We start from the raw sequence: 27,535 nt of genomic DNA on the forward strand, positions 1-27,535 counted from the left end.
TTCTAATACAACATGCTCCATCGTTTCCCTAGCTTTACCGCAGCAAGCACATGCTTCTTCCTTCTTAGAGCTCACTTTATAAGTGCGTGTTCTAAGGCGTCCCGATCTCGCTTTGAAAAGTAATGAGCTTCCCTTTGAGGTATCATCAATTGTTTCTTTCCTGATTTCGCTTTTCCCTCTTAAGTAGTTACTCATGGCAGGTTTCTTTTCCATAGCTGCCACTAATGATATTATGTCAGCCTCTCTCACTTTCCACGTGCTCCGTTGCTGTGTTGCTCACCCTACAGGCAGCATACTTGCTGGCAAGCTTCCTAGTTCTTTTCCTCCACTGTGAATCAATCTTATTCCTGTACAGATACCTGAAAACTCTCCCAGCCCATTCCATATTCCTCAGTCGTTCTTCATAATCAATTTTACTGTGAGCTTCCCTCACTTCAAAACTTGTCCAGCCCATATCACCCTGCATAGCTTCATTTGTAGTCTTCCCGTGAGCGCCCAATGCGAGGCGTCCCACTAACCTTTGGTTGCTATCGAGTGCTGATTGTACCTTTCCACATACCCCGGAGCACTTCGTATACCTATGGTATCCCCATAGCGCTCTGTGTTTCATTATGGCCGCATTTCTCTTCCCCTTTACTCTTATTGTTTTTTCCTGTGTTTCTATATATCTTTGCCTTCGTTTATCCATATACCACGGTGTTTATATTCTTTTATGCGAGGTATTTCCTGGCCCTGTATTGCCAGTGTCTGTTCTGTTTTCATTGAATACCATAACACCTGACTTCTTAAGGCTAAATTTCAGACCTAAGTTATCGCCTTGCTGTCCACAGACATTAGCCAGACGTTGCATATTCCTCTGCTTGTTAGCAAGCAACACAATGTCGTCCGCATAAAACAAACCTGAAAGCTGCTGCTCTGCTGCCGTACCCGTCTGTTTGTATGAGAGATTAAACCCAATATGAGAGATTAAACCCGATAGCTGCGCCACCCAGCGATGTTCATGTTCGCGTATTTCCGTTACGTCACGGCAAAAAGTCGCACGTCTTCTCTCTCGGGAACTATGTTTTGAGCGCGGAGGTGCAAAGCCATGCGCAGTGTTTTTCTCTCTCTTTTTTTTGTGTGTGGGTGGAGCTCATAGCGAATTCCTATATATCATCAGTGAGTCACAACGGTAGGTTTATTTGCGCCGACTGGTAAAGCACGTTGACCTGGAGCAGCGGCCGTCGCATAGTCGTCTGCTCACTGTTATGTGCAGAAGACCACGATGGGGGCGACGCTGGCGGATTTCCGCCGCGAAAAGAACTAGTGCGTCTGGCCCGCCATCTCGTCTTATCATTATCTGGCTGCAGCTGCATGGCCTTGACAGCGCTGAACGCTATTAGCGGGACGTCAACGCGTCGGGCCAGACGGCTTATTTCCTCAGGAGAGGTGGACTATGAAGTGGCCGTTTTTGTTCTCGGCCGGCGTGGCGCATTAATTGTGCCCGCCGGGGCACGTTCTCAAAGCGAAAGCGTTCTGCTTTGTTCGTTAATCATCTCCCAAGCCTCGTTTGGATTGTTTCGACTCTCGCCATGTGTACACACACTCTCGGCGTGGTTACGCATGCTAAACGTGTGCTTGCTCCCTTTGAAAAGTCATGCTCGACATTCGCTTGCATCACAACAGAAGGTATGTAAGAGGCAACGAAATGTCAACAGAAAGAGAGCAGAATCTTTATTTTGCTTGTCCTGATCGCTCGTTCTTGGCGCAAAATAGTTCTGGTTGGAGGCGCTTGGACTGGCGCCTCCGGCTTTTTCTAATTAAAACAGTCTCGAGGTTGTTGCTCCGCAATAGAGCATATCTAATTTAACGGCGGCTGGTTTTGCGCGGTGTCCTGAATGTGGGACATACACTGCAGCACCGAACTACGTTCGTTTTGCTCACACTAGCCCTGCTTGAGACGGTGTGCGCAGTTTGCTGCCTCACAGTATTATACGTGCAGTCGCATCAATATCTGTAAAATAAATTTAGGCACTCCATAGATTATTCAGACTAAAAGAAGACTGCTTCACTTTTTTGTCGACCTGTTCTTTTGGCTATGGCAGTTGTACGACTCGCAACTGTTGAAGGAAATTTTGTTGCTTCAAGCACCGAGCTTTCTTTTTTTTTTTTTCTAAAGTTTGGACCATGCCAGATTCGTGGGCGTGAACGCTCTAGTCAAATAAGCGCTGCCTGTACTTGTTTGCAAATGTGCTTCATATCGTTCAATTCCATTTCAATAGAAAAAAAAAACTACTGAGTGTATCCGAACGTCAATAGAAACGCAACAAAAGATCGCAGGCCTATGCGGTACACGCAGGACAGTCACAACATAGATGGAGGAGCGGCTCCGTAGGAGACCGTCTCTTTGCGTCGTTTTCACGAGAACGAACTGCAACTGTCCGTCCAGCGTCAGCGGCGAGCAGCAGCTATTGTGCTGCTCACTGCACAGCGGTCTGCTGAGCCCGACATTGCTTGGTCGCAGTCGCGCACGTAGCTCTACGGTTCATTTCTTCAGCAGCGGTTCGTATCTTGCGAGGCGCCATAACGTGTAACGAAGAGTAAACGCAGGTAGCGAGGCTACGCGGCACACGTGTATGCATTTCGTTTATGGGGCGTAGTATACATTTAAGGAAACACAAGTTTGGTGAGTACGAGTTCCCTTTTTAAGGGTGGCCATCCGGGAGGAAGGGGAAAGGGATCTTTGACGGGGGCAAGTTATGGTTGCGTGGACAAAGAGGTCTCTCAGTAATACTTCAGGAGAAAGTCGAGGATTGGATTTGGATTGGCTCGGGACGAAGAATTGAACCAGCAGTATCGTCCCGAACAGCACGAGGCGATGGAAAAAAAAAAAAATATAGAGGAACGCAAGAGACGGTGCTACACATCAGAAAGACAGTGGAAATCGTCACGAGCTTTCTTAAACGGCTTCTTTCCTTCTTTCTTTCCTTCTTTCTTTCTTTCTTTATTTATTTATTTATTTATTTATTTATTTATTTATTTATTCATTTATTTATTTCTGTCCATGCTACGTTCTCAAAGTACTTGCTATCATGTTAGCGCTGCCGTTCCCAAAATGAACATTGCTGGAGCCTTGCGAGCCCGGGTTCCCCACGAACAAAGTTCAAACTAAATAGCTGGGAGAGAAGCCCGAAAACATATTTCATCCTCAACTACGGCGGCTCGGTGCTGTTCGTCATTTATCATTCTCAATAACGTCGATCCGGTTTTGGTACACAGTAACAAATTTGGGGAAGCAACAACGCAGCATACGCACTACTCAGGCTGAAGCTCTGCATGCACACCAAACGAAAAAGAAAAAAAAAGGAAAAGGAATAGAGAAAACATTAAGTTGCGCTAGCACACTGTGCTGAAACTTCGCGCACCCCTAAATACAAAGCCGGTTGGAAACAGAAAATATTACCCGACTACTAAATTTAGTGTTGCGACTTTCCTAATACGGTTTATAGTAACTAAGGAGGAAAAAATATAACTTTCTGAATAAGTGGAACCTGACCCATGCCGTTAAGACAAACCGGGGCGTTGGGTTAAGCGGCGAAGTAATTCGGCAACAAATCAACGAGCGAAATGTGTGTGCATGGAGAACGCCGTGCACACGCATGGAGAACAGCACCGCCCCCCATCTCACTGGGGTCGGACGACTAACTAAGCGTCACGAATTCGCCGCTAATCGGCAAGCACGCGAAGAGAGAGACCGAGCGATCCAAACGAGGCAAAAAACTGTAAAACAAACAAGACTTAACGTAAGCAGTAAGTAAGCAGTGAGGCGGCATTTGCACCGTTGGGTTCACGCCGGTCACTTTTTCCTTGCCAAGCATCGGCTGGCGTGAGCGGTTTGTGTGTGCTCTGCGAGGCGGATCCTCGGCAGCTGTTGCCATTCACTGGCTCTTTTTATTTTTCTTGCCACCGCGTTAACCACGCCGCTAGTTCTTATAATTACAGGGTGCCCCGAGTCCCCACGACGTGCGAAAGGCGCGGAAAGGAGAAGGGGGGAGGGTTTGTTGATGCACGCCGTAATATAGCAAAAAAAATATAATAATAACGGTGCAGTGCACCAGAATAGACTGTCGGGCTGTGTGTTTGGCATGCACGTCTCACGAACGCATGGAACCTGTTGGTAGCCTGTTGAGCGCTTGCTCGACATTTGTTGAGCTGCTGCTTCGAGCTGCTTGGAGTCGTGTCTGGACGTTTGCAGCACACTGTTTAGATCCTTGTTGTGACACTGATTAGACAGTAGTTAGACTCTTTTCGGACACTGGCCAACCACTTCTTGAGCCCTGGTCGGACACTGGTTAAACACTGGCATGACACTTCTTGGGTAGTGGTTGGACACTGACCTGACACTTCTTAGAGACTGGCTGGGTACCGGCTGGACACTCGTTCGAGACTTGTTCGACACCTGCTTTACACTTCTTGGGTACTAGTTGGACACTGGCTTAACACCTCTTGGGCATTTATTAGTGCTCGTTGGGTACTGGTTAGACACCTGTTGGACACTGGCTTGACGTATCTCGGACACTTCTTGGGTACTGACTGGACATTGGCTACACGCTTGTTGAACACTGGCAGTGTGGTTGGACATTGATTACACGCTTGTTGAACACTGCCGTGACACTTCTTGAGCACTGGCACTGTGGTTGGACACTTGTTAGACACTGGCATGACACTTCTCGGACACTTCTTTGGTACTGGTTGGACGCTGGTTAGATCCTTGTTGGAGACTGGCTTGAAACTTCTTGGACACTGGTTGTGTGGTGGTTGGACGCTGGTTAGACACTGGCGTGACACTTCTAGGGCACTTAGGTAATGGTTCGACACTGGTCACACACTTCTTGGACACTAACCTGACACTTCTTGGACTCTGATTTGGTATTGGTGGGACACTCGGTAGACACCAGTTAGGCTTGACAATTCTTGGGTATAAAAGCTTTTCTGAGATTTCTTCAATCAACCCTCCGAAAGGAATTCCAGAGGGCATAGTTGGTGCATATATGACTTGATTAAAGAGCACAAAAAAGAGACATGGCGTGAAAAATAAAGGTTATAGACACGCGATCATAGGGTTATTGTTAATTGGTTATTTCACAACGTCGTCAATAGAATATATGAAATATATATAGACGTGAGATAGTAGCGCTTGTCCTGTGTCTACCATGTCTTTTTTCATGCCTCGTCCGTTTCTTTTTTTTGCGCTCTTTAATCATGACACTTTGGCGCTTTTTGGCCGTTGTAGCCTTTGCGCCATAAAACACAATTAATCATGACGTTCGGGGCACTGGTCTTACATTTGGCAGACACTTGTACAGTGGCTTGACACATCTGGGACACTTCTTGGGTACTAGTTGGAAACTGCCTTGACACTTCCTGGGTATTTCTCGGGCACTTGTTGGACACTGTTTAGAAACTTGTTGGGTGATGGCCTGACACTTCTTGGACACTTCATGGGTAGAGGCATGACGCTGGTTACATGCTTGTTCTATACTTCCTCGGCCCTTCTTAAGTACTGGTTAGGCACTGGTTACACTTCTTGGGAACTTCTTGTGTACTGAATGGACACTGGTTAAACACATAACACTAGCTTGACACTTATCGGGCACGTCTAGGGTATTGGGTATTCGTTGATCACTGTTTAGAAACTTGTTGGGCTCTTGTTAGACGTTGGTTTGAAACTTGTTGGGTGTAGTGGTGTGGATGGTCGAGCAGGGTGTCGTCTAATCATTGCGACGAGTCTCATGACAAGCCGTGCTCGCGGTGCGTGGCATATATGGCACATCAAAGAGCGTAACACATCTGAGTCAACTCCACCCTTTATTAGGAGGCTTTATTACAATGTTCAATGCATCTAATGCCGTTCGCAACAGGATATCCAGTTAACTCAGGAGCTCGTACTGGGAATAAAAGGCTTTCTGTTGTCTGGCGCCCCTTGACAGTCACAGTTGCGAAACAAAGGTTCAGCAAATCACGAGAGACACGCAAGGTGTCGTGTTTGCTGAAAGAAAAAAGTGTATTAGGGTAGAATCTTTGGCGAGTCGGTCGTAGTTCATAACAGTGATATTGCATAGGAAAATAGACAGAGAAGAGTTGTGCCAATTTTTATGCAACTTTTATGCATTTTATGCAATAAAATTCTGGTAGCATTTTAATAATATTTTACCTGCGCAATTGAGGTCATTGGTTTTTCGCATACGCATTTATTTGCGTTTTTCACTGTCTCAACAATCTGGCTGTCCAGTCATTGAAACCTTTTCCCACCTTTATGACTATTTCTGGGGTACTTGATACTACAAGTGCAGGTGACCATCTATTTGGCTCTTGGGAATAGTCTTAGTCGTGTGTTACTACCAATTTTCTGTGCTAAATAATTATTTTTTCACTTATCGTTCAAGGTATTAGCCTTGCCTTATCTCTTTATGGACTGAGATGCCACTTAGTTGCTGGGTATAGTGAAAAAGGCCCCAGAAAGTGCTCTAATTAGCTTTGTCCAAGTCCAGAAAAATTAACTGAAAATGAGCTCACTAAATTGAGGAAATACCACCAACAAACTCTTCTGTACCTCAATTTAACATATACAAATGGTGTACTGTTCTTACAAACCTGGCTCGTCAGAAACATGATTCAGGTGTTCACCAAGCCCGACAACTTTCTAAATGATGTCTCAGCAATTAATAGCTAAGTTGAGTGATGTCACTTTATAAAATAATTGGGCAACCTGAAAATATATACATCTCGAAGACGAAAAGCTCAGACAAGTCTACTTTGGTACTTCATTAAATTTTAATCGCGGTGAAAGACGTGTGCTAAAGCTTGTATATATTTACGGGAAGTCATTTGTTTCAAGTCTGTTATTTTACCTTCTCACAGTCAGCCGTAACTTTTCCTGTAATGGGTTAGTGTGCGAAACATTTTAATATAACGTATTCAGATGTCTTGTGTGTATCCGTACGCAAGCAGCTTCAAGTGTTCATGTGTTCAAAGTTGGTTAAAAGGGTATGCTTAGCCCTGCCTTTTGAGTCGCTTTGCCTTCTAGTCATAAACTTAAGTTCCATGTAAAGACCACAATGGTCGTTTTCATTTAATTCATATGTATAGGTTTTTTCAGATGTATTTACACTGTTAAGAGTGCTGTAGGTACTAGGCCATGTCTCCAGGTTCGATGTAGTGGAGCTTTATGTACTGTAATAATGTTTCATGGGCACGCACCTTTAGTGTAAATAAACGTACTTCAAATTGACCAGTCTCTCCTTTGCTTTTGTTTGTGTTTGTGAAAGTTATGAGCAGGCACCGGGGCATGCAAGTGTGAATAGCAAAGCAATTTCAGTATATGAATAAAGATCCACTAGCCCAACGAAATGTCAATCATATTTCAATGGCCACTTCTGAAATCTCAATGGCATCTCAACTGTGCCACAATGTACTTTTCAGTACTGTGACAACAATAACTCAACAACAGGTCAACGGAACTACCACAACGTCAGTTCAATGCAGCATCAATGGTAACCCAACAACCACTCAACAAAATGAACGCAACGAGCCGTCTAAGCGCAATGGAATTTCAATGGTAACTTAACAATTACTCAACATTGAGACACCCAATGGTGTTTCAATTAAATTTCAGTGGCCAACATTCAAGACTACGCAACAGTTAGCCCAACAATTGTCGAACAAAATTTCCTCAAAGGAAAACTCAATATTGACCAATAATAATTCAATGCCTTCTCAATAATTTTTTGTACGGGTAAAGAGTGCTAATTTCCAACTAATCTTTATTTGCAGACGAGCATGATATATATAGGCACAAACAGAAAAAAGACGCAGAAGAAAGGTCATACCCAAAGCCAATGTATCGTTAAGTGAGATCACTTAATTGTTTAACACGTGCCCACTATTGCCCTACGCCCAGCCATGTAATCACGCCCAAGTTGTGAGTAGACAATGGATGAGGTGCTTACGTAGCAGTCACCCAACTTGTAAATCTTCTCCGCTTTTATTATTTCTCGGGTTAACGGCGACCTGTGCCTTGCCAATTCCACGCACTGATAAAGAAGGGGAGTACAACCACAATCACGGCAATGAATGCCAAGATGCCCCGATACAGCAGTATGCACGTCATTTCGGTGCTCGCGCAGGCGGTCGTTGAGACACCTGCCAGTCCGGCTAACATGTCTTATACCGCACTTCAGTGGGATCGAGTAAACGAGCACGCACGGGACGAAGCGTGATCTGTGCTTGATGGAGCACGAACACAAGTACGCGCATGGTGCATTGACTCGTTTCCAAAGCTTCTGCCGTTTCTCTAGTGCCGATAAAACCACCCGTACGATGGCGCCACGGTCAATGTTCTTAAACCTTTACGAAATGCTGCGCACGTACGCCAGAACCACAGGCCGGCTTTGATTGGGGGTGTACTCCCCCTAAGTTAAGCGAAACATGTTCGCAAGAAATCTTTAGTTCTTGAAACTTGCATGTTAAGAGATTAAGATGTTCCAGTCAGTGGGAGCCTTTCTCGAGCGATATTATGTGTAATTGACAGTTAAGAGTAGCCGCCGGAAAGCCCGACCGAAGGAAGAGCGAATGCTCGAAGACATCCGTTCCATGTCGGTTCCAGTAAATGTGTAGAACGTTTCTGCATATATCTTCCGCTTACTTGATGGAACCTATGTGAGACCACATTAAAAGTGCACTAAAGCGAAATGTCTGTCTGTCGGTCCCTAGTGAGAGAGAGATAGAAATGTTTAGTGGAAGGCAGGAACAAGGTTAACCAGGATTAGCCGCGCTTTGCTACTTTGCACAGGTCACGGGGACACGAAGACAAACAGATGAAAAAGGGAGAAGAAAACGTCGCAGGCACTCGCATACATGCTCAAGTGTTTGTCGTCCTGTCATTCACAAGCGGCCAATAAACTGCGTTTACGTGAGCCCTATAAAGTCGGGTGGAGTCGGCTTGCCGGGCTGAAATCGGGTCGTCGGGAGATTTTGAGTATCTCTATACAAACAAGCTTTTGTCATTGAATAATTGTACTGGCTGTCGTATAAGAACATAAAAAAAGTTGCGTGGGCCTTACTAAATATTTTAGAGCGCAACTCTAAGGCGCTCGTTCTTGCGACGAGCGTCGGCGTTGTCCCTCGTAACCGAGCGAACGAACAGCCAAGGATGACAGTGAACGCGGAACGCAGCGGGAGATGAAAGACGCCGATAGCGAAGACAGCGCGAGAAGGTGAGCGGAGAAGGAGGGTGCAGCGGAACCATTAGGTGGAAAGCGGAGGTGGAGGGTATGGCGAAAGAGAGAGAAGAAAAGCGTATCGGCGCTCAAGACGGGCTTTTCGGCAACGATGGTTACGAGATAGCGACGGAGTAGCGCGCGTCGTCTGTATGGAATCAAAGCGCTGCATGAGCGCAGGTCTGTCTGCGGCGGCTGCTGTGAATCGCGCCCACGCTTCGCCCACGCGCCGCCTCTCGGGATATGCTGATTAGCGAGGCAGTCGCGCCCCACATCGCTCCGTTTGCAACGCGCCATACGAGACATTGTCCGCGCCAGCCAATATATTGTGAAATGTAAAGACCTATGCAGGTGCGCTCAAGTTGCGCATTACTGAGTATCGTAATCTGGCGAATTTTTTTGAAGTTCGTCATCACAGAGTATATCTCGCCGAGGCTGTGATTTGTCCTTGTTTTGATCAGTCTTCGTTTAAAACGAAGTGAGAAGACCCGCTCTATGCACAAGTAAACTGGTTAGCCCTAATGCTTAGAGATCACTGCTCGGAATTTTGTTATCAGTAAATTGTTAAAGGTTGTCAGAGTTCAAGGCGCGGCCGGGTGACGGTTAGTCAACGTTTGCCGTAATGTAAAAGTACCCGACTCATTTGTTTTTTCTGTTTTCTTTTGTTTTTAATTTTTTAAATGATTTTTTTTATCAACAGTGTTAAAGAAGACGGCCTCGACTACTACATGATACAACCATAAAACAAGTTACGTCAATTTTCGAGCTCAATACAATATTTTCACCACTTCACATCTCAGCTAGGTAGTTACGCAATGCTGTCTTTTTTTTTTAATTAAGTATATTTAAGGAGAGGTTGGTGCCTATGTGTGGCGCTGGCTACTCCTCTTCTCATGCGTGACAGTTATCTTCGGAAAGATGTCAACTATCTCCAAACTGGATAGATAAACACATGAACGAAAGTCCACGTACTGAGTCCCAGTACTGCAATATAAATAAATGTTGGCGCAGCAGAAGAGTTCACAAAGCATAAATACTCACGAAACCAAAATGTTCGCACGCAACACATGAGTTCACACAGCATAAATGCTTCCAAAACCAAGATGTTCACACAGAAGATGTTGGACACTTGAATGCCGCACTCTCAATGCAACAAGTACAAATGCTACAGGAACACGAAGACGCAATGAACATGTAATTAAAGGTGCCTGTTAATAATGACAATGCGAGCCATAACTATTGTATGACTTAGTATATTTGTGATATTTTTGATTCCTCCAAAAATTGTACTAAGACGCCCGCAGCGATGGCTTGAAGTTTTTTTGTTGGCCATGGACCCAAACATTTTTCTAACAATAATGGCCGTCTAGTCAAGCCATGTAGTTTTTTAGAGAGGCTCTTGCACGGAGCATCGTGCTTTTTACAGTGTTGAAGAAGTTATTCTGTGTCTTCTTCAGCCTCTACACGTGAGCATGTATCACTGTTAGTTTTTCTTATCAAATGCAGGAAGCTATCAGTATGGGCAGCGCCTAGTCGAAGCCTATGAACTGTTGTTTCAATAGATCGACTCATAATAAAGGAAATATTGAATTTTATTCCAGGATCTATATTATACAATTGAGAGTTCTGCGCATCATTTACGAACCAAGTTTCCTTGAACAATCTACCGCATGGTTTGTTCAATAGACATCGCGCATCACTTGCCGCTAGAGGAAGTAGTGATGATTCATTCTCTTGACCTGTTGCACGTGCCACGTGGTCAACTGCTTTCCTATGATTTCACAGTGACTTGGAATCCACTAGAAAGTTATGTCGTGTCGCAGATATTTCGCTATGGCGTAAGTCATCTGTGTTTCGCATGTCAATGTGTTGCTTGCGTTTCTTAGGCTGATTTCATTTAGGCACAGCAATGAGGCTTGTGAGTCACTCAGAATTACCCAGCACAGTGTTTCTAACTGTTTACATATGTAACGTAAAAAAAAGTAGAAAGTCTTGCATAAAATTCTACCGTCGTGGACGTTCTAAATTGGCAAAGCTTATAAGCTCTTTTCACTTAGTATGTAGGTATATAAAACACAAAAAGGAAAAAAAAGGAAAAGCAAAACCATGTACCCGATATCATGAAGTGCAATGACGTCATCGTGGCCGCCATGTTTGGGCACTGGTACTACGGGGAGAAGTCTGCGTCCGCGAGGTCACATGGAAACTATCTATAGAAAATGTCAAGGGGAGTTCGACTAGTTTCCATGCGGTTGCAGCAACATATCGGCAGTGGGGTCGGACCGAATGTCAACCAGGAACGCAGTCCGCGCCGAAATCTCGAGGGGGCCGTATGGTGGAGCCAGTTAAACGCACAACCGGACGTCGGCACCGGCAGAGCCCTTGCAGGGGGTACGAGCATTGAGTCTGGATCTAGCTGGCAGTGTAGGCGTTCGAAGCTATAGGGTGTCGAGAAGCGTAGCGTGTGAAAATACACGGTTATATATTGACGAGTGGGAGGCGAAGAAACCGATGACTCGGCTTGGCGAGTTTTGCAGGCTTAAGCGGGGCAGAAGCGACTCATACAGCAGATAATTGTCTGAAGTCTGTGACGCCACATTGACGTGTTGGTACTTTGATTCTGCTCCAAGGTTCGCAAACGTAAAGTTGCGCCACTCCCCCCCCCCTCTAATTGCCAGCCTATTTAGTACAATATATATGCGTTCATCTATGATTACTTTAACTTTCCTGCTTTTTTTTTTGCTACAGTGACTTAAAACAACCCTACTCTAACCTAAAGAAAGATGAAGATAAAGTTCCGGAAGGAACACTGCAACAGTCTAGAAGAATTTGGTGTTGCTTCTTAGTGGCCATGTAAGTTGTTCGCGATCACCACGCTCCGACAATCTTTTACTGTCTAGTGTAAATCAGGGTTAAATGGAACACGCAGTAAATGTCGATTTCTCTGATTCATTATTGTCTCCTAAACCATTTTGAGACTTCTGAAGCTCACATCTTTTAGCGCACGGGTGTAGCTGCACACCTTTTTTATGCATAGATGTCTGCGTGAGTTCACTAGTGAAGTGCCACTAGTGAACAATCGATAACATTTACTTTGTCACTCTGTTGCATATATGTAGATAGTATCGTCCTTTGTTCTATCTACCCTCTCTCCCTGTACTTCTACGTGCAGACGAAAGCCGAAAAGGCGAGAATTGTTCACGCGTTCCAGGTCTGCGTCTGTGGCCGAAATCGATCGGTCGCGTCCGCCGCTTTGCGACTTAACTCGGTCGCGCGACCTCTGCGATTCGCCATGTGAACGCTGCCTAAACCGCGACACGCTTCTCTCATGCTGCACCCTTCTATTGCGACGCCGCTGTGGGCCTGCGAGGTCAACGCTTCGATGCCAAGCAATATTCTGCGCGGGAGCCTCGCAACTACGGTGCATCCTTTTGCGTTTATGCCACCGGTAAGAAAGGAGGCGAGGAGCGCCAAAACAAATAAGGCTTTTTACGACGTATTACGTGCGTGCGTTCTGGCGCAGGTGCGTTAGGTGGGCTTAGCCGTGCGCGAATGTCGCGGCATGAAATCACGCGCCCCGATCTCCGGGTTCCATTCTCCTTCTTGTTGTTGCCGCTGCTTCTCGTGCATCCCTGGGTTGAGAGTATGCTGCGGCGGCGAAGGCGGGTTGCGGCGGATAGAGGGAAAATATGCGGGCGCATAAAGCGGTGACAAATGCGGCGTAGTTACAGGCGGTACTGCGGCGTGGTTCAATTTGGATAAGTAATAGCACCGCGGTCATGGCTCCGCGGAGGCGATTGGCGGCGCTCGGACGTCGTTTTTTTGTAAATGGACCCGCGGCAATTATTTGGACCTGGCGGAGAAAAAAAAAAAAAAAAGGAACCAGAGGTTGTTTCGCGATCGGCTCCCATTACGTCGTTCCGCGCTTCGATGTTGGGGATGCCATATGACTCGCTATATAATATGCACGAAATTGCGCTCGTTAGCGTTACCCGGTTTTATTTGCCCTTAACACGTGATATTATACGTCGCCCATTAGAACGCACCGAGTCTCGTTCCACGGGAGTTCCGCCAAATTAAGCGGAACATGCTCGGGAAGAAATATTTAGTTCTTCAAACTTATGTGTTACGAAATTAAGAGGTTCCACGTATAGTGGAAACATTGTCGAGTGTTATTATGAGTAATTTAACGTAAGAGTGGCAGTCAGGAAGCTCGAAGACATTCGTTACAAGTCGGTTCTACAAAGTGTATAGTACGTTTTTTTCTCTATATATTTCGCTTACCTAATGGAACCTGTGTGAGACGAGATTAAGCGTGTACTAATGCACAACGTCTGTCTGTCGGTCCCCTTAGTGAGAGAGAGAGATAGAAATGGTAAGGGGAAGGGAGGAAGAAGGTTATCCAGGGTTAGCCGCGGTTTGCTACTTTGCACAGGCGAAGGGCATCACGAAGACAAACAGATGAAAAGGGGGGCGAAGACAATCTCGCAGTCACTCGCATGTACACGCTCACGCGTTTGTCGTCCTGCGAGTCGCAAGCGGTCACATAAACTGCCTTTACGTGATTCCGATAAAGTTGGGAGGAGTCGGCTCGTCGGGCCGTAATCGGGTCGTCGTCGGATTCGATGGGAACGCTAGCATGTCGCACCGAGGGGGAGAGGAGCGTCCGAGACGAATTCGCTCAACCTGCCTATACCGGATGGGTTGCAGGGTGGGTTGACTCACCCAGTCCGCTTGACAGGGTGCACGTTAACGTGGTCGGGTTGGGATGAGTCCGCTGGCGTCGAGTTCACGTAAAGGAAGCTGTAGTCTGCTACCTTCTTGCGAAGCTCCAGCGTCCATATGAAAAACACAAGAAAAGAAGGAAGAACATTATACTTAGGGTCACACGAAACAAGATTGCCATGGATGCCTCGCAGAACAACGACGGACAGCCCGATGAGAACGACAGCACGTCAACGACGATAACGAGCACAACGGCGACGGTCGGCACGGGTACGGTGATGGAACAACGACAATCGCGAAGCGAAGACGATGACGCGAAGACGATGACGCGAAGACGATGACGCGAAGACGATGATGCGAAGACGATGACATGAAGACGATAACGCGAAGACGACGACGCGAAGACGACGTCGACGTGATCGACGGCGGCTCCGCGTCGCGTACGGAGCTGTCGCCGTGAAACGACAAAGTGAACGTGATACGCAAACGGCGTGGATGAGAAGATGCGAAGCGAAAATGGCTACACGAGCGAAATGAGGCAGGACGAGAAAGAAAACAAAATTCCCGCAAGATTCGCGAAGAAAAATAGATTTTCGTTTCAGAAGGAGCGAGACTAGAAAAAAATACTCTCAGATGGTTCGCAGCTTTAATTTACCGTTATTGTCCTTGGGCTATGCGGCGTTTCAGCAAAACCAAAGGAAATTTCGCTGAGCCCTATAGTAGATTAATTGGTTCAGTCCTTTCATTGGATGTAATGTTGACATTTTCATTAAGATATAATTAAGATACAATAATGTCGCTACAATCATCAAGGTTGTGCTGTGCATGCTTCTTCACCTCATATCGCAAGTTTTGGAATGTATTTGTTGCAGACCCTTCGGGACAGGTATTTCTTCTATTTCCCTCTTTATTATATATTTATATCTATTCTTCAACTAGCGCCTCGTAACAGGCGTATTGGTGCTGCCTTCAATTTCCTTTCTTCTTTATTCTTTGCGTGATGCCGAAGCCCCTCCAATAACTCGCGTGCTCATGTTTACGACACCTTTAAGCATAGTGCACATCACGGTGTCGCGACTTAATATAACCGTGCTTAGTTCTGCACCTTTACCGCTGTTGTAAGCGCACGAAAAACGCGATGTGCCAACCGCGACGACAACCGTTGCAGTGTTGCGTTAAAGTTGGAACCGCCAACAAGCTAAGAATGGTTGGCCCTCAGGGTAAGTTCACTTCGTTAACGAGGAGCTGTGTCCTCGGGGACGGTTGTCTAATTGTAGCATGTGCTGAAGCAGCTAGTAGACTAAGGTGAAGGAACGTCGTTCCCGAATGGGCTGCAAGTGAAATCGTCGCTTCTTCCGTCGTTGATGTATCATAGTAATATCACTTAAAGTAGTATACTAGTATAGTAGTTAGAGCAATAATAGTATCGATTGTAGCGTAGTTGTTGATAACGATGATTATGATAATAATAATAGTTATATAGTAATAATAATCTTAATATTACTAATAATGATAGTAGTAGCAGGGCTACGTATTAATCGTTTTTTGTTGAACACAACATGAGTGCAGTTGTCCCACGCCTATGTTTGACTGATTCCTTATGTTTCCACTACACAAAAATGTCGTTGATTAGCTTTCCAGGAAGACAATGCAGAAAACATGACTAATAGAATTCACGTGAAATTCTTTATCAATGAGGAGCGGCGCTTAACTGTTATAAATTTCTGACAGAAATCCAGGGAGAGCGATGAGAAAAAACATCACCGATGAAGAATTCACCCCACTAGAGCACTTGTGCGTGCGTATATGTGTGTATATATATATATATATATATATATATATATATATATATATATATATATATATATATGTATATTAATGGCCAGTACTCTTTTCGTGCACCTGTATAGGACAAGTCAGCTGAAGTCATCTCACCATTCTTGAGACACTCGAGCAAAATCTCACTTTATCAGGTCGAAAGCAACCCGAGAAAAAGGTTGCCGCTTTGAACCCGGGCGAAAGCTCACACGAGGTTGGTGACGAACTAGATCAGGGGCGGAGAGTTTTCGAAGGACGGGTGTTAGACTGACTTAGGTTGCGTTAGCCTAAGATTTTAGGAACGCCGCCCCCTACCGCTCTATATAGTGTACGCGGTTTGTTCGTTCTGGTCTCTCTTTCTCTCTATATATATATCCCCCTTCCACTCTCTTTCACTTCTTATCCCCCTTAATCCTTCCCCGTGCAGGGTAGCCAACCGGAACTCCCACTGGTTAACCTTCCTGGCTTTCTGTGCAACCTTCTCTCTCTCTCTCTCTCTGAGTTGCCAGCCAGATAATTAGATATGTTCCTCGAAAGCGTGAATAATGAGTATCAAATCACTCAGCCGAAACTCAAATGGTGATATGCGCTAAGAAACCTTCAAATATTAGCACGCCTACACTGATACATCATTGATCGGTAGAGTTAAGAAGTATACGCCACATTCATATGGAACAAGACACTCATCCGCACAAGTTTGTTCTGTCTCATATCAGTGTGCGCTTATCCGGGCGTGTCGATAAATGCTATGCTCTCCTCCGAGCTTACATTCTGCGCGGGTAAACTTTCCTCGAGCAAGGTAGCGATCAAAGCTAGCGAGCCAGCTATGTGAGAGCGTCTGAATGATGATCCTTTGTGACGTTGTTTTTGCAGACTCCGTTCCGAGCGGGGTATACTTCCGTCACTCCTCCGTCTTCGTCGGGAAGAATCAACGTCGTCGGTCTGCGTTTGAGACACTATAAGCGCGCAGGGCAGCCAAGAAGCTCGCAGGTGCAACAAAAGCAGCAGTTAGTATCCGCCGCAGGAAACGAACTAAAATGTAAAGCAATTGAAAAAGTAAACCGACGAAAGAAAAGCACACCAGCGGTTAAAAGAGAAAGGAACGCTACGGGGGCCGCGGAACCGGGTTGAATGTCCCACCGGGAGCAGTTCGCACTTGAGCCCGGCCAGAACGCAGTAAGGCTTTAGAACGCAACGAGTCGCAGCGCCCCTGGTGGCACGCGGGTAAAGTTTATTTTCTGCCGCGCGGCGACGCTAAAGTGCCTTTGGACCACGAGCTCTAATTCTGGACGACAGACGACGTTCAAGCAGACGACGGGCACGGGCGCATGCCGTCTGCTCGGCGAGCGCCATTAGTTCTGTGCAACCCTACGGAATCTATCTGGTGCCCTAAGGTGGAGCTGGCGCCGCCGTGCGGGCGAATATGGGCACGCGCTGTCGCTCCGGTAGCGTTCGATTGGACCCGGATGCGCTAATGGTTGCACGTTTCAACTACTGCTAACCCAACGTAAATGCAAACATGGCAATAGCGTAGACATTTGTGGCCATATTCAGAACGCTCAACTGACAATAGAAGAGTCTTAAGATTCGTGATTGCGTTTTAATTTAGAGCAAAAGAAAGCAGCGCATGCCTACGCAAATAATACATAACAATGGCGTACGCACTGACGGCCACATTGAAAACGCAGGACATAAAATAGAAAGAAAAAGCTTTTAAAGACGATTGTTGCCAGTGGTCCCAGCATAAGCCAATGCATACGAGTAGCATTCCACTCACGGGTGTGCGTTAACTATGTACACGCATAAAACGCTGTACTGATATGGCAGAGCATTTAAGACGGTTGGCGGCCGTGGTGCCAGATCACCGAGCTGGTTATACTCCTAACGCGTCTGTAAGATGTACTTCGCGCATTCGCGATGCATGAGCACAAAAGAAGGAATGTGCACAACAAACTTCCAGCCATGTACGATCAACGAAAAGACATTGGGATTGTCCTCTATGGACAGGAGGCAATCCTCAGACGAATCACGGACGGAATACTTCGATAAATCGAGCGAGCCAAATTGGATGATTGGAATTGACCTTGTCACAACAGTCACGAAGGCGAGTCCCTTCTCGGGGTGAAACACAAGGTATTCGTCTATGGAGAAAGCGGAGAAACAGGGGGGGGGGGGGGGTCATGAGAATTGCCCACGAAGACAGCGACCAACCGCACAAGCCGCTAGTGCTTGAGACAACTGAAGCTTTTACAGCGAAGCTGTTTATGGCTGGGTTTTGGCGGATCTCGTCTCCGTCTACATTGATCAACAATTTTTGATACGTCGGCTCATCCCGAAGATAGTGCAATAACGGGCCGACTCACGGCGGAGGTGCAGTTCGCCATTAAGGGGCCCACATTCACAGCTTCGCTGGTCATCCTTCTTCACAGAGTGGAAGGGCACAGCATTTTTTTTTCATCTTTTAAGCGAATACTATGTAGGTTTGTTTGCCATTTTTGGCACATTTTTGGGGTCGGTGGCTGTTATTGTTGCTAAGGGTGCGTGTTCTGGCTCAAACGAGTGGGTGGGCGCTTTTGGCACCGAGCGCGAACTACCACAGTTATTGGAGACACTGGCAGACACTACACTACCGCTACGGATGTGCTGCATAGTTCACGGATTTCTTCTGTACGGAAATCGAAACAACAAACGCTACGTAATCATAATCGCGGCAACAAATTTACTCCTTGGAGTGTCTCCTTGCTTCATGGAATTTAGCTTTCTTGAACAAGCGTTTCTCTATTCGCTTAAATTGACAGTCATCGTCGACGGTTTCTGCAGATATTCCGTACTTTTCGGATCAAGAACAAAACCCTACTCACATTTTGTCGGTGGGTCCGAACTCCCTACCCCTCCCCCCCTTCACGGCCCTGAGAAGTAGCATCCGTACCGTGGAACATTGAAAGGCATTGACGCGCAGCTCGAACCCCTGCCGTCCAAATGGCGGCAGAGGCCTGAGCCGCGGACGCTGCTGAGGCCCAAGGGTTTCCGATCGTCTGAGACACCATCTTTCTTTCTTTAGTCGCTTTCAAGAAATATTTTCGTCATGATCATCGTCATCATTATCAGTACGCTACAAAGTAAACCACCGCATCCGTACGTTGATTTTACAGCGTTTCAAAATCAAACTAGCACGCAACAGTCTAGCGTGGCGTTGACGGTGCGTCCACTTCGCTTCGTCGGTTATTCGGCCAAATAACTCCGCGTCTCTGAATACCCTCTAACCACCACTGCAATTGCTGAGGGAAGCATGCAATGCTTTGTTACTATATAGTAATGGGAGTAAAGGCAGTTATGACACCCCGCCGCAGCTGGTCGTATCCCCATTTCTTTTTCCCTTAGTCGCTTATCGTATTCACGCTGCTCCTATAGAGAGTCCTAACTATGTGTTGCCTATCCATAGTGGTGCTGCAACAACAATGAAATTAGTTGCTAGGCTGGTTCTTTCATAAAGGAAAAAGGCTAGTGACGTCGCTCCCCACGTCGCAAGCTGCCGTCGCCGCGGCAACTTACGTAACAGTAATCTTTATCTGTAAACGCATGCGGTGAGCGCTACGTGCTTTGCATTATCGGCTTGCAGCGGCTTATCGTCAATTACGTAGCTCGGATGCTTGTTTTGGGCTTGTTCTTTATTCAAACGAAGGCATTCTCTGTATTCTGTATGGGTTATTCCAAATAATGTATGCACTTTTCGCTTTACTTTGCCGAGTGCTCGAAGCCTGCTTCACCTCTGCGGCGGGTCGGCCCGGTATTGAACTACCTCCGGGATCGGCACACACTTTTTCCCACGGACGACGCCATGAAAAATTACGACCAACGAGAGGCTAACAGCCTTGCAGTAAAAAAATTTGCCGTATATCCATACATAATGTTCAATGCTTCAATGCATGGTTATGTGCAATTGATGATCTACAGCAAAGTGTTCGTAGTTATCAGTGCAGTGATGGTATCACTCATGTTCACAGAGCTGTTCGAGTCCGTGTACTGTATATACATTTGCAGTTAGACAATCAGAAAAGATGTACGACGCTGCGCATTAAGAAATGGTTACGTGTTGGGCGCTCGGGCCACCACTGGAAGCGCCGGCGCTGCAATCATTCTTGCGTCGGAAGTGAGATCACGTGACGTCACTCCGTAGCGGCGAGAGCGGCGCGAGACGATTTTATACCGCCATATAATATGCTTATCTTATTTTGAGTGTTCACAGACGTTGGCCTTTGTCGTTGAACAGTAATAGCTGCTTACAGTATTAGAACAGAAAAAGAAACAGTTGGGTGGGGCCCTTCTCAATGCTTTTTAAAAGGTCGCAGAATATATCTAGCTAAGGCGGCGATTTGTTATTGTTTAGACCAGATTCTTTGTTTAATATGGTACTTTAAACGAAGATGGTATTTTAAACATTTAAAGGGACAGACAACCGCTCAGAACATGAATCCAGATAACACCGATGATGGAATAATTCGCTATCCCAGTGGCTGAAACGAGCCATGCTTTTCTCATTAAACGCGCATTTATATAATTAATTCATCACTAAAACTTGCGAAAAAACGACCTTTGGCGCCTCATGCGGCAGAAACGTGAAGCTGCATAAGAGGTCCACCATTTGACTTTCTTCTAGCGTACGCGGTTCGTGATCTTTTTATTAGTATTGAAATTAGCATACTTTTGATTGTTAGAGGTTTTTCCTGACTTACAATGCGCAGATAAGCCTTCGTTTGTAGTAAGCAGAAAAGTGGCACTGCCTGCGCCTTCGTGTTCGTTGGATTGGCTTGGCTCGTCTATCGACAGAACAACGACGCTGCGGGCCATCCAGCCATGACGTGGGTGTGTACTTGAAGGAAGACGCGGCGCAAATACAAGAAATATCTGTACAACAACGCGAACTTATTGCACCATCTTTTTATTATCAAGTGGTTGAAAAAGGTCGAAATGTAGGTAGTTAACCACAGTGTACACTGACTCCTGTGAAAGCCGAACGATGGGCAGCTTCCACAATTTGCGAGGCGGGCTATTGGCATCGCTCCCACTTCTCAGCGTTGCTGGAGGAGGGACTTTTTCTTCTTTAGAGGCTGCTCAGATCGAAATAATTCTGCTTACTAAATATCGACGCGCTTTTTGGAAGTACCTTGACCGCGGCAGATGTAAACACTACCGATGGGGAGGTTTGCGTTGCGTCAGAAAAAATTAGGTCCCTAAACATCGGTTCTCAGCCCCGTGAATAATAAAAATGATAAGGAATTTAAGCGCACATTCTAGTGCGGACCATAGGAGTTCTGTAGACTACATTTAAGAATGCGTTCTGAAATTCGTTATTGTTTTCGTTATGAAATGTTCGTGGAAGCCGCCATCACTCTATGCACAAGTAAATTGGTCAGATATACATATATTTTTGTTGACAACCTGAATGGTCAGAGATTACGCATCATAACTTTGTTATCAGTAAACTTGTTATCAAAGGTTGTGCAGCGTTCAAGACGCGGCCAGGTTACAGTTACTAAACGTTTGCCATGGTGAAAAAGGTGTCTGACTAAGTTTTTCTGTTTTTGTTTGCATTTATTCAATTTTTTAAATCATTTTTCATCAACAGTGGAGATGAAGACGGCCTCGACTACTACACGATACGACCATAAAAAAAAAGGACATGAATTTTATAGTACAAAACAAACCTTTCACCATTCTCCACCTCAACTTGTTAGTACGCACTTTTTCGTCTTCTTTCTCATAGGACATTTTCTACGCTAAAAACAGATAAAATTACACCTAGATATCGTCAGTACTATATATTGCAGAGTGCGACGCATGCGAGCAATACACGACTGCGCCTCATGATACCCTTCTTATGCAGCTGCGCGCTGATTCCGAAAGACCTGCACTGCACGGACCATGAGACTCACACGGCTACAGAGGTTTTTTGACCAGCGATATTTCTGGTAAGTCAAGTAAACGAGATGCTTTTAGCATAAAGCTACCCAGCCGCATTTCCTTGACGTGGACCGTCCGAAGATAACAATCTCACTTATCGGAATGATGCGATACATGCGGGCGCGCTCGCCATCCGCGAGCAAGTAAAAAAAGAAATAAATAAAACATACCGGTAATTTCAAAACGTCTACGACAAGACCGCCTCACGTGTTAAACCAACTAAAGGCCGTCGATTTACAAGCTTTGTCGCTTTGCCACGTGGGTTACTTTCTGCATTAGTCGCGTATATCTCTCGCTTCGTGTATTCAACAGCCTGACTCTCTCTAATGGATCTTTTTATTTTGAAGACGCGCACGCGGCGCTTTAAAATGTGTCACCACGGTTTTTCGATCGTTTCGCTTCTGTAGCGGCTACCGTGCTTTGTATATCTGCGATATTACGCGGAGTTCAATCTGACCCACATCGATAGGCACGGAGAAGCACCGTTTATTCTCACACGGCGTGTAAAGACCTTAAAATAAAGGCAAGCAAGCATTGTTGCGTAAGGCAGAGTTCTACAACGAATTCTAATTCCGTGACGACGAAAAACGAAGCACGCGACGGCACTGAAGAAGACGGACCCACGCAGCTTACCCATCTTGACTTGTAATTTGGGCACTGACGTAGGTAGCGCCACAGTATGTATGCCCTCGCCTCCAGTATAATAATAATAATAATATGGAATTACTGTAGTCAGAAACAAACGATATGCGCGTTATACTATAGCATCCAAATGCTTTTGAAGTCGGGATTTTCTTGTCGCTACATTCATGATCATTTAACAGCACGCTCCAAGACTAACAAGCATCTGTTGCAGTTTTTTGCTCAGTCAAATCAGCAGCTTACATGCAACTGAAAAAGCTCGAACAGAAGTGTGAGTCATTTGACTCGCGCGGTCCATTCTTTATCTAATGGTTTAAATATGAGGCTCAAAGTTGGGATACTGATCAGTACATTTGGGTAAATTGTAGCAGCTGTTATTCCCACGAACTTGGGACCGACAAGAGAACGATTCCTTATACACATGTCACGTGTTCACTAATATATTCGAGTCCCCGTGTTGATATTTCGACAAACGGAGCATATGGATAAACACTTCTGATGCAAAAAACCTAGTCGTGACATATACGTACATGATGTTGAATAAAAGTGCATTTGACGTCAAGTGACGATATCTAGCCCTACATCAATATCAAAGGTGACGCCTGATCTTCATTTAGGACAGCCTTATGGATGACTTGCGTTGACGTCATCATTACCGCCATTTTAGGGTGCTAACATGGAGGAAGGAAAAAGAAGCGCAGATTCGACGATAGCCGGTTCTCATAAGAGAAAGCCTGCCCAAGCCACTTCATCTACTGCGAATAAACACGGCAGTGCGAGATAGCATGGGCATATATAAAGACTGGATCGCGCGCCGTCACTCCAACGACTTGCCGCTCACAGATTATTCTTAGTCTAGCAGACAAAACGCCGCAGCGGTGGTATCGTCACGCGACAGAAAAAAATATGCGTGCATCTGCTATCGCAAACACCAGAGATTGGCGGAGCCCGGGGAAGGCCAGTAAAGTAGTGCCAAACCGCACGCAAGACCCGCGAGCGCCGTCGACGCGTCCTTACGGCGTCCGCCAAAGGCTTCTACTACGGCGTCCGCAATTCGCGTGGCCAACACCGTAATAGACGCCGCGGTTGTCTCCACTCCGTACGGAGTGGCGGGCGAGGAGGATATCGAGGCATCCTAGCAGCCGCTGGAGAAGACCACCCCTCCTCCCTCGCCTCAATCCCCTGCCTTGTGCGCCACAGGAGAGGGCGCGCATCCGGGTCGCGTTCCTCGCTCACGTGCTAGGCTCCTTCTCCCCCGCTAGGCTCCAGCCACCCTCGCTGCGTCGATGTGCTTCGCTGTGCTTTTTATACTTTTTCACTCTCTCCTAGCTCTCTCTACCCCAGCTCGGCGAAGCTGTGGACGTCAAGAGAAACTGAGCCAGGTTCTAACAGCTGGACTGTAAAATATAGGCGGGAGCATTACCTCGCGCAGCCAGCTTTGGCAAGCGAACGCTCCTTGAAGCCGCAGTGGTGGCCCAACACGTGGCCTCGCGTCGAGATCACGGAGCAACAATCGAGATCTGCTGAGGCGTTTCGTTCATAGTAGCTATGCCAGTAGTTCTAAACCGAAAGCTTTACTGGCCGCGAACTTGCTATTTCGCCGTGGCGGTGCTCCGAGGAGGCACATGACGTCACAACGCGAGCCTCGCCGCGGATATTTCTCTCTCTCTTCCTAGTCACAACTGCGCATGCGCCACCAGTAGCACCGAGCCACAGGTATGGTAGCCACCATACCACAGGTGTTCCGCTGCTGCGCAGCGCCGCGCCTTCCCGCTTCCGCCATTTGGTATGACGTCACACCGCGTTCCTCGTCGTTGCGCTCGCCTCCGCTCGCTTCGTCAGCTGCGTCGCATGCCTGATAACATGTCGGAGGATTGAAAATGAGAGCTCGCGTGCACCGCAACCACAGTTGAGTCGGCAGTATGAACGGCGAGAATTCTGATAAGCAGGAGGAGGCCTGGAATCGACATCAGAACGAGATGAAGAGGTAGCGAATTGCCCAGGAAATAGACGAACAGCCCGCCGAACGACTGGCTAAACGCCGCAACATAGCTAGACAACCAGACTAACCTGGACTTGCAGTCAAGATTAACCAAGGCTAACCATGCTATGCAATTAGCTTTCGCTACGTATATCCTGGCATAGCCGAGCTAAGCCACTGCAAATTTTTCGCATTGAGCCACTGCCACCACCGGGCGACTTGCGCCGGCGCGGACGTGACATTGTCCACGTCTCGCCTCTCAAGCCCTACCGCACCCTCTGCCTTCCGATTCTTAAGGTGCCAGGATGGCTCTTTTTGTCCGGGGGGAGATTGTGAAGAAGAAGACGCGTCTCGCTGCACAGCCGCATCGCCAACGCGCGGCTCGGCTCGGCTCGCGCTGTTGATTGCTGGCGTCTTTGTTATACGATGCGCGTTTGTTCGGCTGCACTGCCGTGGTTCTGCCTCCAGAGCGGCAACAGCAAAACCAACCGCGTACTTTGACTTGCGATCGCGTGTTGGGTCGCCAGCTTGGCTTCAGTAGCGTTGCTGTATGATCCCTCCTAATTTTTTTCCTTCTTCCATGGGTGCTATGTGTTGAGAAACTGCGTAAGAACAAGAAACGTGACATCACGACAGCGCGTCTCTCACCGAGCGAAGAATCGATAACTGATGCTCCAGTGAAAAGCGTTCGCTCCAAAAAAGAAAAGCAAAACGAAGTACGTGTGATGATCAGGTGCAATGACGACATCGTGGCCGCCATGTTTAAGTACTAGCACTACGGTGAGTAGGCTGCGTCTGTGAGGTCACATGAAAACTCTCTATGGGAAATGTTAAGGGGAGTTCCGCAACTGTCCGTGCGGTGGCGGCAACGTATGGTTAGTGCGGTTGGCATCGAATGTCAACCAGGAGCGCTACCAGCGCCGAAGTCTCGAAGGGACCGTATGCTGGAGTCGTTGGAACGCACAACTGGACATCGGCGCCGGTCGTGCGATTAGAGCCGCCTCAATGTGCACGACCATTGAATCTTTGTATGGCGGGTGGTGTAGGCGTTCGAAGCTATATAAAGCGTAGAAGCTAGGGCGTAGGGTAGCGTAGCATCTGAAAAGACTGGTTTATGTATAGACGAGTGGTGGCGAAGGAACCGGTGACTAGTCTTGGAGAGTTTTGCGGGCTTGGTCGGCGCAGAAGCGATTCATACAAGAGATAGTTGTCTGAAATCTGTGTCGTCGCACTGACGTGTCGGTACTTTGGTTCGGGCCCGATGTCAACTAACAGAAGCAACCAACAGATGCAACTAACAGAAGAACATCGATAAGGTTGAAGAAGTGTTTCATTGTATTGACTTTTATTGACGTTCGGTGTTTTACACTGTGCATCTTGACCAGATGCCGGGCGAGGTACGCAATCGTGATAAACTGCAGTTGCCATCGCGTTATCGCGATGGTCGTGTAACTTTTTTGACGAGCACGAGCCGAGGCAGTGCAACCTGAGCGCATGGAAAGCGAAGAACGGCGCCGACCGCGACATCAGCTTCTCCAGCGCTGCACGGAACTAACTGCTCGCTGGACGCAGACGTGTAGCGGAGCTACTGCGAAGAGCTTTCTTAGGGCTTGGAATGTAGGCAACTAGAACCCAGTGGCACGCGGCGTACTTAAAAAGGAAAGGTGGGCTTCGCGCATTTTTGGCACCGGCTCATGTGTGTGTGTGTGTGAGTTTGTGTTTGCTTGTGTTTGTTCGTGTTTGTTTGTGTTTGTGTGTGTTTGTGGTGGCGGGAGGGGGACCGGTTCACGCCTGAAAAAGAAAGAGAAAGAAAAATAAGAAAGGAAGTTTAGACAAGAAACGTGCAGGAAATGGTTACTTTCTTTAATAGGGTGGCCCTCGAAGGAACGTTAGGCTTGCTCCTACGCCAGGGGGGTTCCGCAAGGCTTGCCCTACGAAGTGTTTACTCCCCCCCCCCAACATTCCTTGCGGATTACAACTTGATGGTAAATTAATATACACGTGAAATTTGCGCGCGATGTTTCCGAAGGCCCATCAGTACAAGTATCGCCCCAAGCCACGGCTTACCGTAATCAATTTGTGTAATCTTTGTCAGTGGCAGTCCCAAAGATGGCCAGAAAATTTTGGTCTGTTTTCATATTTGAACGTTTGTGCGCAACTCTGAAACAGCTTGCTTTAAGAATTTAGGAACCTTAACCCCATATAACTCCATCACTTACAGTTGTCCTGCATGGGTACGAGTCTGGCGCACAATATTTAAGGAACACGCGACGCACTTTCAGTAATGAGCTCTATGGTCCTGATAACGCGTATGTGTTACCTTGCAATTTTTACATACAGTTGTTTAAGTTCGCGCTAATAATAAATGTATATGTTTACTACTGGGACACACGGGACCCACATTTATATGCCTGTTTGTACTTTAATTAGCATATGATTTATTTACTTATTTATTTAACGGTCGGATTGACCGACGTTTCACCAAGTACACTTATGGAATACAAGAGATGTCAGCCTCAATGCGTTCTGAGTGTTGATCAATCAAAGAAGACGCAAGAATTTGAGACAAGCTTGAATTTCTCGCTTTATCTCCTCGGGACGCCATAAGATTGGCACAGCGTCTGCTTGCAACTGTCCGACATCTATGACGAAAAAAAAAAAAAAGACATTTCGTTGCGTCTCAGAGGAGCCAAAGACTCAACTTAAACAGTTCTTGCAAGTGTTTCTCAAAAACAGAACGCGCATGATAACGACAGAAACATGCAGAAGTGCTTTCAAGTCTGTTACGTGATACTAATGCGTAAGCGCCCATGAGATTACTCTGAAAAAACACTTTAATCTTGACAAACGACCGCTATCTAAAACAAGGTTCAGAAACGCACAATACTAATCGCAGCGTCGTCTTGCAACAAAATTCTTGCGAAGTCGTTCATGCCTTTCATAGAGGCCCCTTGCATGCTACGTTAGCCTCTTTGAAGCTGTACGTTGCGCAGTCAAGAGGCCCCTGTTGCATGTCCGCGTTTGGTCGAGCCATATTGCTTCGTCTAGCTTTCCCAAATCGCCCAAAGCTGCTCAAAAGAAAGGCAATGACCTTACCTGCCAGCCTAGCTCAGTGGTTGTGACTTTTGCACTGCTGAGCTCGAGCTCGCGC

General features: G+C 46.6%; 1 long non-coding RNA gene across 2 annotated transcripts in view; it reads left to right on the forward strand.

Moving 5' to 3' along the window:
- LOC129383817 (uncharacterized) overlaps window positions 1-27,535 on the forward strand; it is a 74,245-nt gene that overhangs the window by 15,032 nt on the left and 31,678 nt on the right. For both annotated transcript variants that reach the window (XR_008611698.2, XR_011890130.1), the window contains exon 2: window positions 21,685-21,769. This is a non-coding gene — a long non-coding RNA (uncharacterized lncRNA). The remainder of the gene's footprint in view (window positions 1-21,684; window positions 21,770-27,535) is intronic.

Source organism: Dermacentor andersoni, chromosome 9 (assembly GCF_023375885.2).
Source record: "Dermacentor andersoni chromosome 9, qqDerAnde1_hic_scaffold, whole genome shotgun sequence".
Lineage (NCBI taxonomy): Eukaryota > Metazoa > Arthropoda > Arachnida > Ixodida > Ixodidae > Dermacentor > Dermacentor andersoni.